Genomic DNA, 14,995 nt, shown 5'->3' on the forward strand with positions numbered 1-14,995 from the left:
TGTCATCCTGTGTCATCCTGTTAATGATTACAATTACATACAACTGGTGCACCTCTGTGCCTGGCTTATATCTGACAAATGTCCCTGGACTAGTCCACTTACCCAGTTATTAGACAAACGACTGTTTATTCACTGTGTAGGCAATGAGACAAACTAGGTATTCTAAGCATGTATATGCTGTCATATTTTGCATGTGTCTTCTGACTAGCAGTCACATTTCAGTTTCACAGTTTACTCAGCTTTTCTTGATAACACCCATACTATATCATAGCAGGTAAACAGCAATGATTAACACACAACTGCAAAGCATTATGGATAATCAAACATAACTTGTGTCTATAGTGGAGCTGCTTCTTGTGTACATTGTGCTTTCACTACTACATCATGTGTACATTTTTAGTGTGAGGTGTTCCATCTGCAAGAACTAGCTGTGAATTTGCTTTCTAGGAAGAAAAAACAATTCTGATGTATTTAAGTTGGTATAGTAATCTATTCATTAATATAGGCAGTTAGGCATTATGGGATCAGTCTTTTATGATGTCATGGCATGGATTTCCAGCTCTGAGACGATTTTCAGGGGTCATCCTTACCAACAAGATAAAATGCAAAAGCAACATACTTTGTGCATCAAAAACTGTATAATTTGGTATTGTATATGGTAAGGAGGTTATATCAAACTCCAAAGTTTTGTTATATAACACTTGCTTAAGAACATGACCAGTACACTTTACTCTTACAGATATTCTGAGTGTGAGCCTGCATACCCTGTGCACTCTGGAGTACATCAGTTTTACAAAGAACATACTCCGAATCAGTGCTGCACTTGCATCACATGAAAAGCTCACTTACAAAGTGCTTAATATGGTAGTTGCATACTCTTATTAATAATTAAAAGAAAAAAAAAAAAGCAGACAAATCTTTACAAATGCCCACAACAAGAATCCAAATTAAGACGAGATCCCTATGAATTCCAATCTCTCCTAGAACATATTAAGAAAGTATTTCTCAGGACTCTTATGTCAACTATGGCTTGCAGGGAGTGTCTCTACACTAAAAATTCTAACAAAATAACAGTCAGGCAAAGCATTTTGCTACTTTATAAAGCAATAAATGGCCTACCGATACAAGCTGCTATCCCATGTTTTCTCTCAATCATCAAGGGTAACACTTATTATTCAATACAGGCACAGCAGTATACCTGTTAAACCACAGTAACGAAGTTAAGAAATGCAATAATTAGACACTGAATTAATATTAGTATATCAGTCTTTTATAAGAGAAGAACAAGACCTCTGTTACACTCTGCCAACAACAGCATTTTTAGCAAACAGAAAGGAATGGCCAGAAAGGATTGTTTTAGAACTGGAAAAAAAAACAACAAATAAAGTAGAATGTGCAGCATTTAACTTTTTAGTTTAGTACACATGAAAGCATAAGGACAAGCTACAAATGTAGCATTTAACTCTGTGTGAAAAGAAAACTAGATATCGCTACTTAATTTTTTCACTGACTAATGGTGATTGCAATTACTGATCTGGTGTCATTACTCTGTGCTCTGGCAAACATTTCAACTTGCTTATCAAATGAACAGTAATTTATGTTCATAATTTTCAAGTTTAATGAATGTACAAAACTTAAATGCACCTACATGCTAAAATGCTCAGGAACAGTACCTGCTACTATGACAATTTGTACGATCAGTAGGTTGTGTTATACTAGTGTTTGTTATAAGTACTACTACTAAAAAAAAATACTAAAAATATGCTTTTCTGGTTGCTAGATATCACATTTGCATATCTTTAAAAAAAAATCATTATTAAATGTAAGAGCTAAATGAGAGGGGTCTGCACGGATTCATGCCCTATTCACTTACCCCATTATTACAGACAGATCATGACAGATAAGAGCTATAAGGAAATAAGAAAGCCCTCCAAGAGTACCATCACACTGTCAAATTAATCTTCATCCCAATGACGTTACAGAGGTAGGAACACTAACAAGATGCATGATACAAGTTCTCTGAGATAATCACTGAATCCAGAGCTATACATTCAAAATATTCGGTTCACAAAAGGCAGAAAAAAATGTATTAAATAAGTGCAGTACAAAAAGGTGAAGAAACACCACCCACAAGATTAGATGATGCCTTCTGATAGCAAAGTACAGCAGGACATAGAGATGGGGGTGGGGTATATAACAATTTATGTTTAACATTGATGCAACAAAACTAAATATGTATTTACAATTGCAAACATGCACATGACTTTGCATTAAGAAAGACCCAATTAACCAATTTGCAATCAGATAAGAAAAATAATGTCATAACATATCCCAGTCTACTGATAAAATACAGAGACTAGGTTAAATCAAACAGTACATACAGTTCAGCCAACGTTCAATTCAATCACTAACAAAACAACAATTTTAGTAATTAGTACATCTGGATAGACCTTTTTACATGCATTATGGCTGTTAAACTTACATCACAAAGGCAGAAATAACAGCAAGGTTAACGCGCGTGTGTGATGTGTATACATATAAACATATTTATATATGTATACACGTGCATGCACACACACACACAAGCACCTTTCACACAATAACAAAAAACAAAGCTATTAATGGAAAACAATTATATATATATATATATATATATATATATATATATATATATATATATATATATATGAAACTAGTACCTGTATGTTAATAGTCTAGTAATCTGTTGGAGCTTATCTCCCTGGGACTCTACTGAAAATGGACATAAATCCAGTTAGACTATCCCGGTCAACAAATGTAAAATAAAAATAAAATAAAAATATTAGGTTTACTTACTCAGAACTTTGTTACTGGTGCAGGCTTCCCCTTTTCTGAAATGTCAAAACCTGAAGCCTGACCAGTATCTACAGAAGCCAATAGATGAAGCAGATCATCATAAATGTCATGCATATGGTAAGGGACAAGCCCAGCCAAAGAAAGTCACAGCAAATTTATTTAAGAAAGCAAAGAGGTCTCCACACAAGCATCTGTCCAGCTCAGCACTCAGGCTCTCACAGCATGAATACTTAACCTCAGAAAAAAAAAAAACGGAAATGAAAGCTTAGAAAGAGCGATGACTGCACTGCTTGGCTTTCTGACAAGAATAAGTAATAAAACCAGCAGCAGTATTTTTAAACAAATGTCTACAGCAATAGGTCCAAGAACATATGGGTCATTATAAATATCACATCTCCCAACAGTAGCAGAACTGTTTTCACTAACCTTCAGTGATGCTTTTATTATTCACTTCAAATTAGCCCTGAGAATGTTCATGCTCCTGTTGGTAGCATTTATCAAAATTCTCTCTCTCTCTTTAATGAGGTGTTCGGAGCTGAAGGGCCAGTGGCTGGAAAAAAAAAGCAGTGACAAAGAAGCCAAAAGAAAAATGTGTTCTATTTTAATTCAATATGCAAATGGCAAAGGAAACATTACTGTTCTCTTACAGCAATCTCATCCGAGCTGTTGCTGCTAAGGTTTCACGTGAAGACAACACACAACAAACAAGGTCAAAACTGGTGGTGGGTCTGCAAGGGTAATTTATCTTGTACAGGAGCCCACAAAAAAAAAATAATAATAATGAAAATACAGACACAGTAACCACTGTTCAGGTAAAATAATGTTTTGTATAGTATATTAATTTCTTGCTGTTAAACACTGTCACTGCCAGAAAAAGACTGTAGTAAAGGGGAAAGGTTTTGTCCTGCTCAGTGGGTTCTATTTACAAAAGAAAAATAGACTACATTGTAAATACAGAATAATGATAAGATTTCTTAAGCAATGGGCAGATGGGAAATGTTGCATTAGCTTTGTGGACTGCCAAAACAATTGTCGAGGACTGACGCACTTCATCCAGCAGAACTGGAATGGTAGAAATTCTTTACGAATGCATCCATTATTGGAGTTAACAGTTAATAAGCTAACAAATGGCAGTGCTGTCAGACTGCAACTAAGAGGCTAGTTCTCAATGCAGGTATGTGGATTTTCAGCAGTGAAGCTATTTAGACAAGTTTTGAAACTGATTCAAGACGAGGAAGGGAAGGATGAATGCATGATGCACTACTAACTACAGAGATAGTGAAAAAGAGATTATATTTGTTGTATAATTTGGTATTGTATATGGACAGAAAATTAGCTAGTCCTAAATTTAGCAATATCCTAGGGATTCTGTCGTCAAGCTTTGCTATTTAACAGTTTCTAAAGTGTAAGAACACTTGCTCAGCATTGGAACCAGCCATCCATATAAGTAGGTAGCCAACAATTAGATATGCAGAGAGGGGTATGAAGTCTGGAATAATATAAATGCAACACAAAGTCTGCATGACTACACAGAATGATGGGAGCTACAAGCCATAGTAGTCTGTACAAAATGGCATGAGACACGCTAAAAGCTGGCAAAGTTTTTATTAATAGGCTAGGAACATCCGCACCAGCACTGACAGCTACAAGCAACTAGTTAAAATAAAGAAAACACTGTGTAATGAGATGTCACTATGCATCAAATTGTGCTGGTCTTCTGCATCAAGCTTCATTACGGAGAAAAGGATATCCCGCCTCTGGTCACCCATGGTGCAATAAGCGGTCTAGGATTTCTACATCATATTAAGGAGTAAAGGAAGTTCTGTGCTATCCGTTATAATGTGCAGTTACTATTTACATGCTATAAACTTTTTGATTATTTAGATCAACTATTATCACAGAAAAAGAACTCATGATGTCACTGTACTTCCTTGGAAGCTAGATTAATTAGAGCAATTCTCTAAGAGTTATTTCTGGTACAGTACATTTAGTATCACTAAAACTTGTTTACTTACTGGTACAGCAGCAATTTACTGTTTAATGTTCACAACTAAATGCAGTCAGATGACTCAGGGTCTTGCAAGGACTTGGGGGAACATAGCTCATGAAAGTTTCCTTTCTCCCACTTGCCTACACATACATGCTCTGCACTTCTGCATTTCAGCTAAAGTAGAAATACTCATGGCTGAATATACCAGTTGTTAACACTTAACAAAAAGAGCTGTCCGTTTATAAGAACTACCACAGAAAAATGTCTATCAGCTACATTAACTACATGTACTGTCTTTTCCAGGCAAATCACTTACAAAACCTTCAGAAGCTGATACAGTAGCAGATGCACTGAATATAATCCTGTTACTTTTTTGTACGATATTTTTGCCTCATTTCAGTTAACTATCAAGCCTCCCCTCAATCAGACAGGGGTACCTTTGTTCAACCACTCCTGGGATTCCATCCATGCCTGAAGGGAGAGCTATCGGGGGGGGGGGGGCCTACCAGTCAGGTAGTCAAGAGGGGCTTTGTGGTCTTGATGGCATTCTAAAAATGAGAGCACTGGAGTAGATGAACCCAATCCCAATGGCATGGGGGGTGATGTGCAAACTGCATCAGAGCAATGGCCGACAATACCCTTGTGACTGCACACATCTGTACACTTGCTCTAAAAGCCATCACCCATCAGTGGTTTGGCTTAATGCCTGTACCCAGACCATCTCTCCTCTGAGGAACTGTAGTAGAGTGTGAGTGGATCTTTCCATCCTCATTGCCAGCACATTCCAGTGCCAAGCCATTAGTCGGTCTCATGAAATCCTGTTATTTTAAACATACTATTGAAAACCTTTAAGGAAGCTGGGTACACAATTTAAAAACTTTAAAACTCTGAGCAGACTCTGAGATAGGGGTGCTCCTTCGGAGTACTGTGTCAGTACTGCTTTTAAACATAAAGAGTTAAAATAGTAGGGCTGTATACTCAGAAGGAATAACAACTTAAAAAAAACTCAAATGCTGCCAGAATATAATTTAAAATTACTTCAACTCACCCCTGACACCACACGAGTTTGTAGGCATCACACATTGTCCCTAAAAACAAAAAAATGGAAATAAACTGCTTTTATACGACTATGCTGTGCACGCATTGGCACATATATGCCCCAAGCAAGGAAGGAACATTAGGAAAGCATCCTCAGGTGTGAAAGATGGGCAAATACAGATGACTTGAAGTTCCATGATCCAATATCATTATAAGTTAATTTATTTTCTATAAATAACATCACTGTACAATTACAATAATCAGCTTGTTTGTGTAAGCAATGAGAGTTTACTATGTATGGTTCATTTAATGGATCACTCGAGCTCCACTCTTGGTGCAAACCATACTAGCTGTGGGTAAAGCAAGCATTATCCACATCAAGTGAGTGAAAGGAAGTAACAGAATAAGTCTGTCTTCAACCCCCCCCCCCCAAGACGTAAGGTGTATTTAATCTCCTTCAGACAAGAGTCAGCTGGTAGGAAGCAGGACAGGTTCATATTCCTTGGAGTGGCTTACCTATTCCTCCTACAGGCAGTTGGCAGATTTGCAAATGCTGCCTACTCAAGAGGAAGATGTATTCTTAACCTAAGCCTCTGCCTTGACAGTACATGCCAACCTGGCCACTACAAGGTGGTGATACAAGCACCTGCTAGTAGGCGCTGCCAATGCCATGGACCTAACCACACCCCTCCTTCCAGGATATGCAAGCTGGTGTTAGCCAATCAAGCACATCTGCCCATGACAGCCCCTCCCAACATCCATGCCACTAACAGAACACAAATACTCTGGGTCTTAGAGCACCAACTCCCCTCTCCAAACAAAGTGAGTCATTTTGAGTACCACTGCTTGGAAATTATAGTCTTTTCAAGGTAAACAAACAATGAAGGTAGAAGAGGTAGCAGAATCTTTTGTGGAACTGCTCTGACTTGAGGGGGGATGTAGGGAAAGAGGTCCAGTAAATAAGGGGGGCTTGCAGCAGATCACTGTGGGTCTAAGTAATAGAAAGACTTAATTTTAGAAAGGATTGTCAAAGGCCTGACATCACACAAAAGGGCAGCACTTTTCACCTGATGCACATCTATCATCATTTGAAAAAAGGAAAACTAGAGATGAGCCCAGTATAAGACAGGAAGGTTCTAGATATTTGTAGACTTGAACAACTGAAGGTCCATCACAGGAAGATTTCAACAACGAGTCAATAGATGTCTTTGCATTTCATGAGGGAGGGCATTTGTTGGAAGCTTTTCACTTTTAAGTACCTCATATATTTTACAGAAAAGTGTTGCCTTACCTGGTGAATAGCACTTCAATTTATGAATCCTCTCTTCCTTAGGCTTGCATGGATGGGAAGATGATCCCCATCAGCTGAGCTTTTGTACATTTACTTCGGCTAGATTTCCAGGGAGAAGGAAGTTTAAATACCTTCTTATGCCTTTTCCTAGTGCTGAAGTAAGAGTAAATATCTTGCTTTGGCCCTAAGCAATAGACAATGCTCATTTGAGGCTGCACTCTGTTTAACACAAAGGCACTTGTCTACTCAAGCTGCCACAGCTTTATGTAACAGGAAAAAGAAACTCTGGAATGCCATTCAACCCTAGTCAAGGTCCTGCTGCCTGTTAGTTCTAATCATAATGCTAAGGTGTGTAACCAGAGCATCTCTATGAAAGTCCCAAAAGTACAATTACTCTGTTTTACACATATCAGTTTGGAGTACTACTCCATGGCAATTCTCCAACTATTTTGGAAGCATCAGCCTCTCTTGGTTGTCCTCTTCTGCAGACCAGACTTGTGACTAACAAAAGGAAATGACAAGTGGTAATTCAACTGTGCACTCACTGCATATGAAATCCATGTTCTGCTCATTGATCCTACCCCACTCAGTCATTTAGTTTCCACGGATAATCAGATGTAATCTCAATCTCATGTCTTATGCCAATACAACATTTCTGGTGATCTGGAAGGGTATCCATACACAATGGGCCTAAAAATAGGATCATAGGATGTTACTAGGTAAATGGCTCTAGAGTATTTTTAAGCCTAGTCATTCATACCCCAATTTTCCCAATTATAAATGCCCATGGACTAGAATGGCTTTGATATATGCCTGTGCTTTAGGATATCTACAAACTGCCCCCTGTCCATAAGGGCAACAGGTGACAAGCCAAGAGTGAATTTGTGATTTACCATCCATTGCCTCCAAACTGCATTCAAATAGGCTTAGGGAAGAGCTCTGTTTCACATTAATCAGGAGTCTGTACCAGAGAAGGGGTAATCTCTGACACACATACCTGTCCATCCAACATGTGTTGTTCTGGGTTTGACATGGCCTTGTATGTTAAGAGAGAGATATCTGAGTAGACGATATCGAGAGTATAGCAGAGTGGGTTTTTTTTTTTCAGGAGCGTCAGCGTGGGGCTTTTAGGCCCCGTTTAGTTTTTTTTTTGAGAGGTAGAGGCCTTTCCTTTGCTGCTGAGATGAGGTGAGAGGTAACGTTGTAAGCCCTTCGTGATGAGGGTGTGTGCCACATAGAGGATGACTGTTGTGTTGTGGTGGTGTGGTTGGTGAGACCCATGGATACATGTTTTTCCCAAAGGGGATAACACATACATTTTCAGAGAAGTAGATGCCCAACAAAAGCGGGCCCAGGGCTGAAACCTGAGGTACTCACGTTGTGTCACTCTGGGCTGGAGCTGGATTTTCGTTTTACTTTACAGTGTGGGTCAGTCTATCAGTGTCAGTAAGTTTATGTCACAGATGAGCTTTAGATCCTTAAATCGGGTAATTCTAGTCTTTGTTTTCCAAATGGGTAGCAGATCCATCAGGACTGAATCAGAAAATGCCTAGTAGGTTAGGCATAGATCACCCCTCAGTAATCTATACGAGAGAGAGTACAGGGGACAGGGCTTTGAGGTGGTCCACACAGAACATATAATTTGCACCCTGCATTCTTTTAGTGAGGAACTTCTATGGCCACTCCCAGCTGTTGCAAATGCCTGGTCAGGTACATGCCAAAGAGTGCAATGTACTCTATTAGTCTTTAGGTAATAATTAAGTATAGTGACACTTTGATCTCTTTAGATCTGACTGCCATGCCCTTTCTTATAAGTTGTGCCACACAGAAGGATTTTCTTGAAGGATTTTCTCACTATCATGGACACTTGGTGATCAAAGTTCAGGTTACTGTCAACCTAACCTAAGTCCCTTACCACTGGGTCTACTCTTAAGGATGTGTTATCAGTGCTGAAATTTACAGGGGTGGTCGCCTTCCAAATTATTTTCTATTGAATTTTAGGCCATGGTTGTGGCACCAGTTATTTGTCTGTGCCAGACTCACCTGCAGGATTATCTACTTCTTTTGCAGATTCAGTGATTGCACCCTTGCAGCTATCAGCAAATTTGATCAGATGAATGCCATCTACACTTGCCTTGACTTTACAGAAGTATATTCAAAACAGGAGAGGTCCCCGTAATAAGCCCTGTGGGACACCACTAAAAACAAGGCTCTTGGTGGAGGTAGATTCCCCCACCCTAATTTCATGTGTCCTGTCTGTGAAACATTTTGGCTGTCCGTTGGCTGACACTGGGATTTTATACCTAATTTGTGAGTTTGTCTATAATACCAGAGTAAAGTATTGTGTCAAATGCCTTTTCCAGGTTAAGGTAGGCAGTATGTACCCATTTTGCCATCATCCATGGCTCTAGTGACCTTCTTGAAGTCGTCTAACAAGTTTAATAGGCTTGACTGGCTCTTGACAAAACGAAATTAGGATGGGTCCAGTGTCTGGGGATTCCCTATGTCTTTATCAGGTCCATGATTAGTTTTTTTTATGTAAGGCCATGGAAAGAATAGTCAAACATATGGGTCTGTAGTTCCCTGGGTCTGCTGATGGGCCGCCTTTGTGTACAGGGATGACCGCTGCATTTCTCGGTTCTCTAGGGACAAAGCCTGTCAAGACGCTGTGATTGAACAGAGATTCTAGTTGGTCTGTCAGCTCATGTTTCAATCTATTTAGGAGGAATTCTGGGACATTATCAAACCCACTGATGCAGTGAGGACCTGTTCTTTGTGATACTTGGAGGAGAAATGGTAGAGGATGTCGTCTGGGGGGGACTGGAGGTGATAGGGGGTGAAACTGGAGATAAATTTATCAGACAGCAAATTTACTTTATCCCCTGGTTCAATATAGGAAGTTCCATTTACTATTACCTCAACACCCTGTTAGGTGTTCCTTTAAGATTATATATATAACTGAGAAATACCTTATAGTTATCCATAGCATGGGAGGCTATTTTTGTCTTGACGTTGGCTTTGGTGGACTTGATTAGTAACCCAGAGTTGCTTGCTGAGACTGATGAGGGAGAAAGTCTGTTGGGCATAATCCTTCCTATTTTTGACAAGATTTTCTTACTTTTGTTGCACAACCTATCTAAAGAGAGGGTCCACCAAGGGAGCTTGTTTCTGGAGTTTCTCCTAAGTTTATTTTGGTTTGGTACTGTTGTTTCTATGCAGTTATTTACATACTTGTACGTAAACACTTCTGCATAGGTCACCATGTTCTCTATGTTTTTTGGTTGGGGGGGGGTTGGAATTTAGTTATGCCATCACTTAATAGGAGGTAGTTACCCTTGGAAAAGTTCTTAAAGGTTCTGGAGTTTGCCAGGAGTTCAGCCTTTGCATTTTGTTCAATGGTGACAGCTTTGTGATCTGATCTTATCAATGAGGACATTACACAAAAAGGGGGTGCAACATTCTCTCATATTTGTGAGTACCAGGTCCAGGGTATTTGTACCCCTAGTAGATGTGCAAGGCCAGCTGTTCCAGGGTGTTTACGCTAACAAAATCCAGAAATATTTGAGCCTGCATGTTAGTGTTTCTGTACGTATTCCAGATTATGGTGGCATAGTTGAAATCACCTATGAACATGGTGCTGGACTTAATTGTGAGCGACTCCAGTACATTCAAAATTACTAAGGCGAAAGCGCTTGGGATCCATCCTTAACTAAGAGTAAGAAAAATGGAGGTTCAGAAGGCAGGCTCATACAGTGCAAATAGAAAAGTCATCTTTTTTAATAGAATACTAATCATATACAATCACAAGCAGGTACTTCAACTGGTCTTAAATTATTTGCACTTCTACCATGTGATGAATGGTAAAAGTCTACAATACCAGGCAGCATGAAGTGTAGGGATGTCGGTATTTTCCCATATGATATAACAAGCCACAGTACAATGAAGATTTTGGCAAATCAGTTAGATTGATTTCATTTCTTGAAAAGAAAGGGAAAAAAGCTGAAAAACCAATGTAAGCATTTTTTGTACTTGGAAAGCCCCCTGCATCCACCCCACACACACACTAATTATTTATATATACTAAAACCATCACCTACTGTAGGGGTAAGATGAAAAACTCACTTTTACAATGATCAGTCTTGAATAAAAAGCAACTGCACTAAAATAGTCTTATCAAAACAATGATACAAAGCCTAAAATATAAACACCTTTACTGAAGTATCACTTGTGACAGGCAAATTTACATTCATATAAAAGTAAATCAAACTATATTAACGTAAACATTATAATTCATATATATTGCTATATATTATATGACCTAATCAATATTACATAAATTATTTAATTTCTGCCTTTTTTAAACAAGAAACATCTTTATTAAATCACTTACTACACAATCATATTTATATATAAATGAAAACAAACCACACCGACACAATCCTAGTTGCAAGCATTTAAAATCACAAACCACACTGATGCACTCCCAGTTACAAACATTATACATCACTTATAATTTACCCAATCTTTCTCACTCAAACATTACATAGCTCATTTAAGTCCTGCTGCCTTTAAACCTCATTCCTCCCTCATACGTATTGTTCCCTCAATTCCCATTTTTCCCTATGTGGTTTGCTCCTTCCACTTTCTAAAAATCTCAATTCCAGTTGTTTTATCTATTATATTCACTATTTCCAGTATAGTTGGTTTAGAGTTTGGTTTCCATTTTCTAGTAATTGCTTTTTTTTTGCAGCCACCATTATTAGACATACCATGGCCTTACCATGTCCAGGCAATTCCAATTCTGTATCATAGCTCAAAAAATCATCTTCCTTGTCAGATCAATCTGTCCACCCAGCATCTCCGACACTGCAGCCAGCAGGGAATCCTTAAAGTCTGTCAACTCACTACACTCCCAGAAAATATGATTCCAACTACTCTCTCTTCCCCATTCACACCTCCAACATTTGCTGTCTCTCCAAGGAAAAATTTTCTGGAGTCTACTTGAGGTATAAAAATATCTACGTAAACTACTAGATTTTGTTGCACATTTGGGATACATACATATATCCTCCACTGTTTTTTTTTTTTTTTTTTGTGAATTGCTTATCTAATCTCTCCTTCCAATCCTGTCTAACCTCCTCTGATTGATTCTTATAGTTATCATGCAATATTTTATATACCCTACTAATTATCTGTTTTTTTTTTTTTTTAAATGGCAGCTTCTGTTCTAGATTCTATTAAAACATCTACCAATGCTGGTCTTTCATTTAGAACCTCCCTATTTCTTTCTCTTTGCCTATACTCTAATACCAATCCCTGATAGAGAAGGGAATCTCTAACCTGCAGTCCAAATAAATTCTTGGCCTCTTCCCATTCTATCATCTTTCTCTCTCTCTAGTTATCTGCTTCCAGTACCTTGGTTCCTTTGCCAGTTTTCTCCAATAAAGTCCAGCCCCCTTCTTGCCTATTGTCTGTATAATTGCAGTCATCCCTATCAGCAGAATCTCCTTTCTCCATTCCCATGCCGGTTTAGTTCTTGGAATACTTTCTGCTACTTTATGGATATAATATTCTGTATGATTATTGTTATTCTCCTTAAAGGCCTGCATCCAAAATCCCAGTCTCTCCTTGTTTCTTGAGCTTCCTCCTACTTCATCATCCATTTTTCCACTATGAATAATAGCTTTCTGCTTGTGCTATGTTTGGGAGTCTTAACTGTGTAGCTCTGAAATACCCCTTCAAATTTGGTAATCCTAATCCACTCTGTTCTGTGGAGGAATCAGCTTACCCCCCTTGACTCTTGCCATTTTCCCTCCCAGATAAAGTCTTTCAGCTCTTTAATAAATGCTACCCACAACTCTGCTCTGGTTAATAAAAAATATGCCTGACCTGTGTATAAGACTAAAGGGACTAAAACATTTTAACTGTTTGTATCTTACTATCCATATCCATACAAAAACTGAGAAAATTGAAGCTTTTTTATATTATCTTTTGTTTAGTCTCTTCCCAGATATCCTTGGCTGTCACATTAGAATAATTTTTAATCCATACTCCTAAATACTTTATTGCATCATGTTCCCATAGATATGAATATTCCTGAGCCAGTTCATGGGTGGGTACAAAATTTGCCACCATGGTCTTTGTTTTAGCTTCATTAATATTGTATCCCAAAAAGACCTGAAACTGTCTCAAAATGCTCCACGACACTGTAATGTCTTTTTCTGGTTTTGTCAAGTGTAAAATATCATCTGCAAATAAAGCCAGTATTTCTCGACTACCATACCAATTATATCCTTGAATTTCTGAGCCCCTTATTTCCTTTGCCAATGGTTCCAAATATAATGCAAATAATAAAGGGGAAAGAGGACACCCCTGCCTGGTTCCTTTGCTGAAGCAGAAATTATCAGAGAGGACCCCACCCACTTTAATTTTCACCTCCGATCCCTCATATAGCCTCCTAACTAGCCTTATAATTTTTTAAGGAAATGCAAATGCTTCAGTTGCCCTGCTCAAAGTCCCAGCTTACTTTGTCAAATGCTTTCTCTGTATCAACACCCAACAACAACAATGGTATTTTCATACATTCTGCTTCCCTCTGGATCATCAATGTTCTGCTAATGTTGTCAAATGTTTGCCTCCCCTCTACAAAACCACAGTGATCCATAACTATCAGTTTTGGCATTACTTCTGCCATTCCATTAGCCATTATGGACATGAACACTTTATAATCATGGTTTAGAATTGGATTGAGTCTGTATGAAGTTGGATCTGATGGATATTTACCCTCTTTAGATATTACAGCTACCACTGCTTTCTTCCACGACAGTGGTACTTCTCTTAAAATACTGTTAAACAAAACCTTTAAGATCTTTATCAGTTTTTTTCCTCCTAGCTTACAAACTTTTGGAGGCTTTCCTGTAGATTGGTTATACATCACAATTATCTCATCTTCTCCTATCCTGTTAGTGATTGAGCCTCATCTACCTCTAACCTTGGTGTATTTCATTCTTCCATAAACATTCCAATTTGTACCGTTTCTTGATTTTCATATTTCTCTGCTTTATAGAGACTATCACAGAATTTCCAAAATATTTCTAATACCTCTACAGGATCTCTTGTTACCTTCGTTATTATAGGCTCCTTAAGTCCGGCAACAGTCCTTTCTACTTTCTGTTGCCTGAATCGTTGTTAAAAGTTTTTGTGCTCTAGTGTTATCAAAAAAAACAGTTGCTTAACAGCAATCTTTCTAAGCTCATGCATATTATCAAGGCAATCCCTTATTTTCTGCCTAGCATTCTGCAGCTGATCCTCTTCTTGATCTGTGAGATTCCCCCTATTCTGCAACACTTCAACATTTGTCAATCCCTCTAAATAATTCTTGTTACTTCTTAACTATAGCTTCCTTTCTTGTATTTCCATCCTATTTTTAAACTCCACCTTAATTTTATCCCACTCCCTAGCTACACTTTCAGAAGATATTTCTATCCTTTCCAACAGCTTCTGAATAAACTCCACTACTCATTTCTTAAATTCCTCTCTTTTCAACAGAGAGGTGGAAAGCGCCAATGTCTCATTTTTATTTCATTACCCAGTGCTTTTATTTTAGCTATTATTGGCGCATGATCTGAAATAGTTATTGGGTAAGTATCAAGACCTTCAATTAAATGCACATGTTCCTGTGAGATGTAAATACTGTCTAGCCTAGCCCAGTTTTTATATCTTGGGAAATAATATGTAAATTCACTCCGAACTCCTACTACTGAATTCACATCTTCCATGCCAAATATTTTCATAAATTTCTTCAAAAATCTACCCTCCTGTGTTATATTTTCCCTTCTGGG

The 14,995-nt window shown here is 38.2% G+C and overlaps 1 protein-coding gene across 2 annotated transcripts in view; it reads right to left on the reverse strand.

Annotated features, from left to right (window-relative positions):
• The window catches only part of RGS3 (regulator of G protein signaling 3), a 2,411,552-nt gene that overhangs the window by 476,614 nt on the left and 1,919,943 nt on the right, over positions 1-14,995 (reverse strand). The window contains exon 1 of one of the 2 annotated variants that reach the window (XM_044057997.1): positions 2,836-3,053. The exons of the other annotated variant lie outside the window; for it this stretch is intronic. The gene's annotated coding sequence lies outside the window, so the exon portion shown is untranslated. Of the gene's footprint in view, positions 1-2,835; positions 3,054-14,995 lie in introns of those variants that run through there. 2 annotated transcript variants of the gene reach the window in all.

The sequence above is a fragment of the Protopterus annectens genome, chromosome 16.part0 (assembly GCF_019279795.1).
Source record: "Protopterus annectens isolate FY-2018-M chromosome 16.part0, PAN1.0, whole genome shotgun sequence".
NCBI classification, from domain to species: Eukaryota; Metazoa; Chordata; order Ceratodontiformes; family Protopteridae; genus Protopterus; species Protopterus annectens.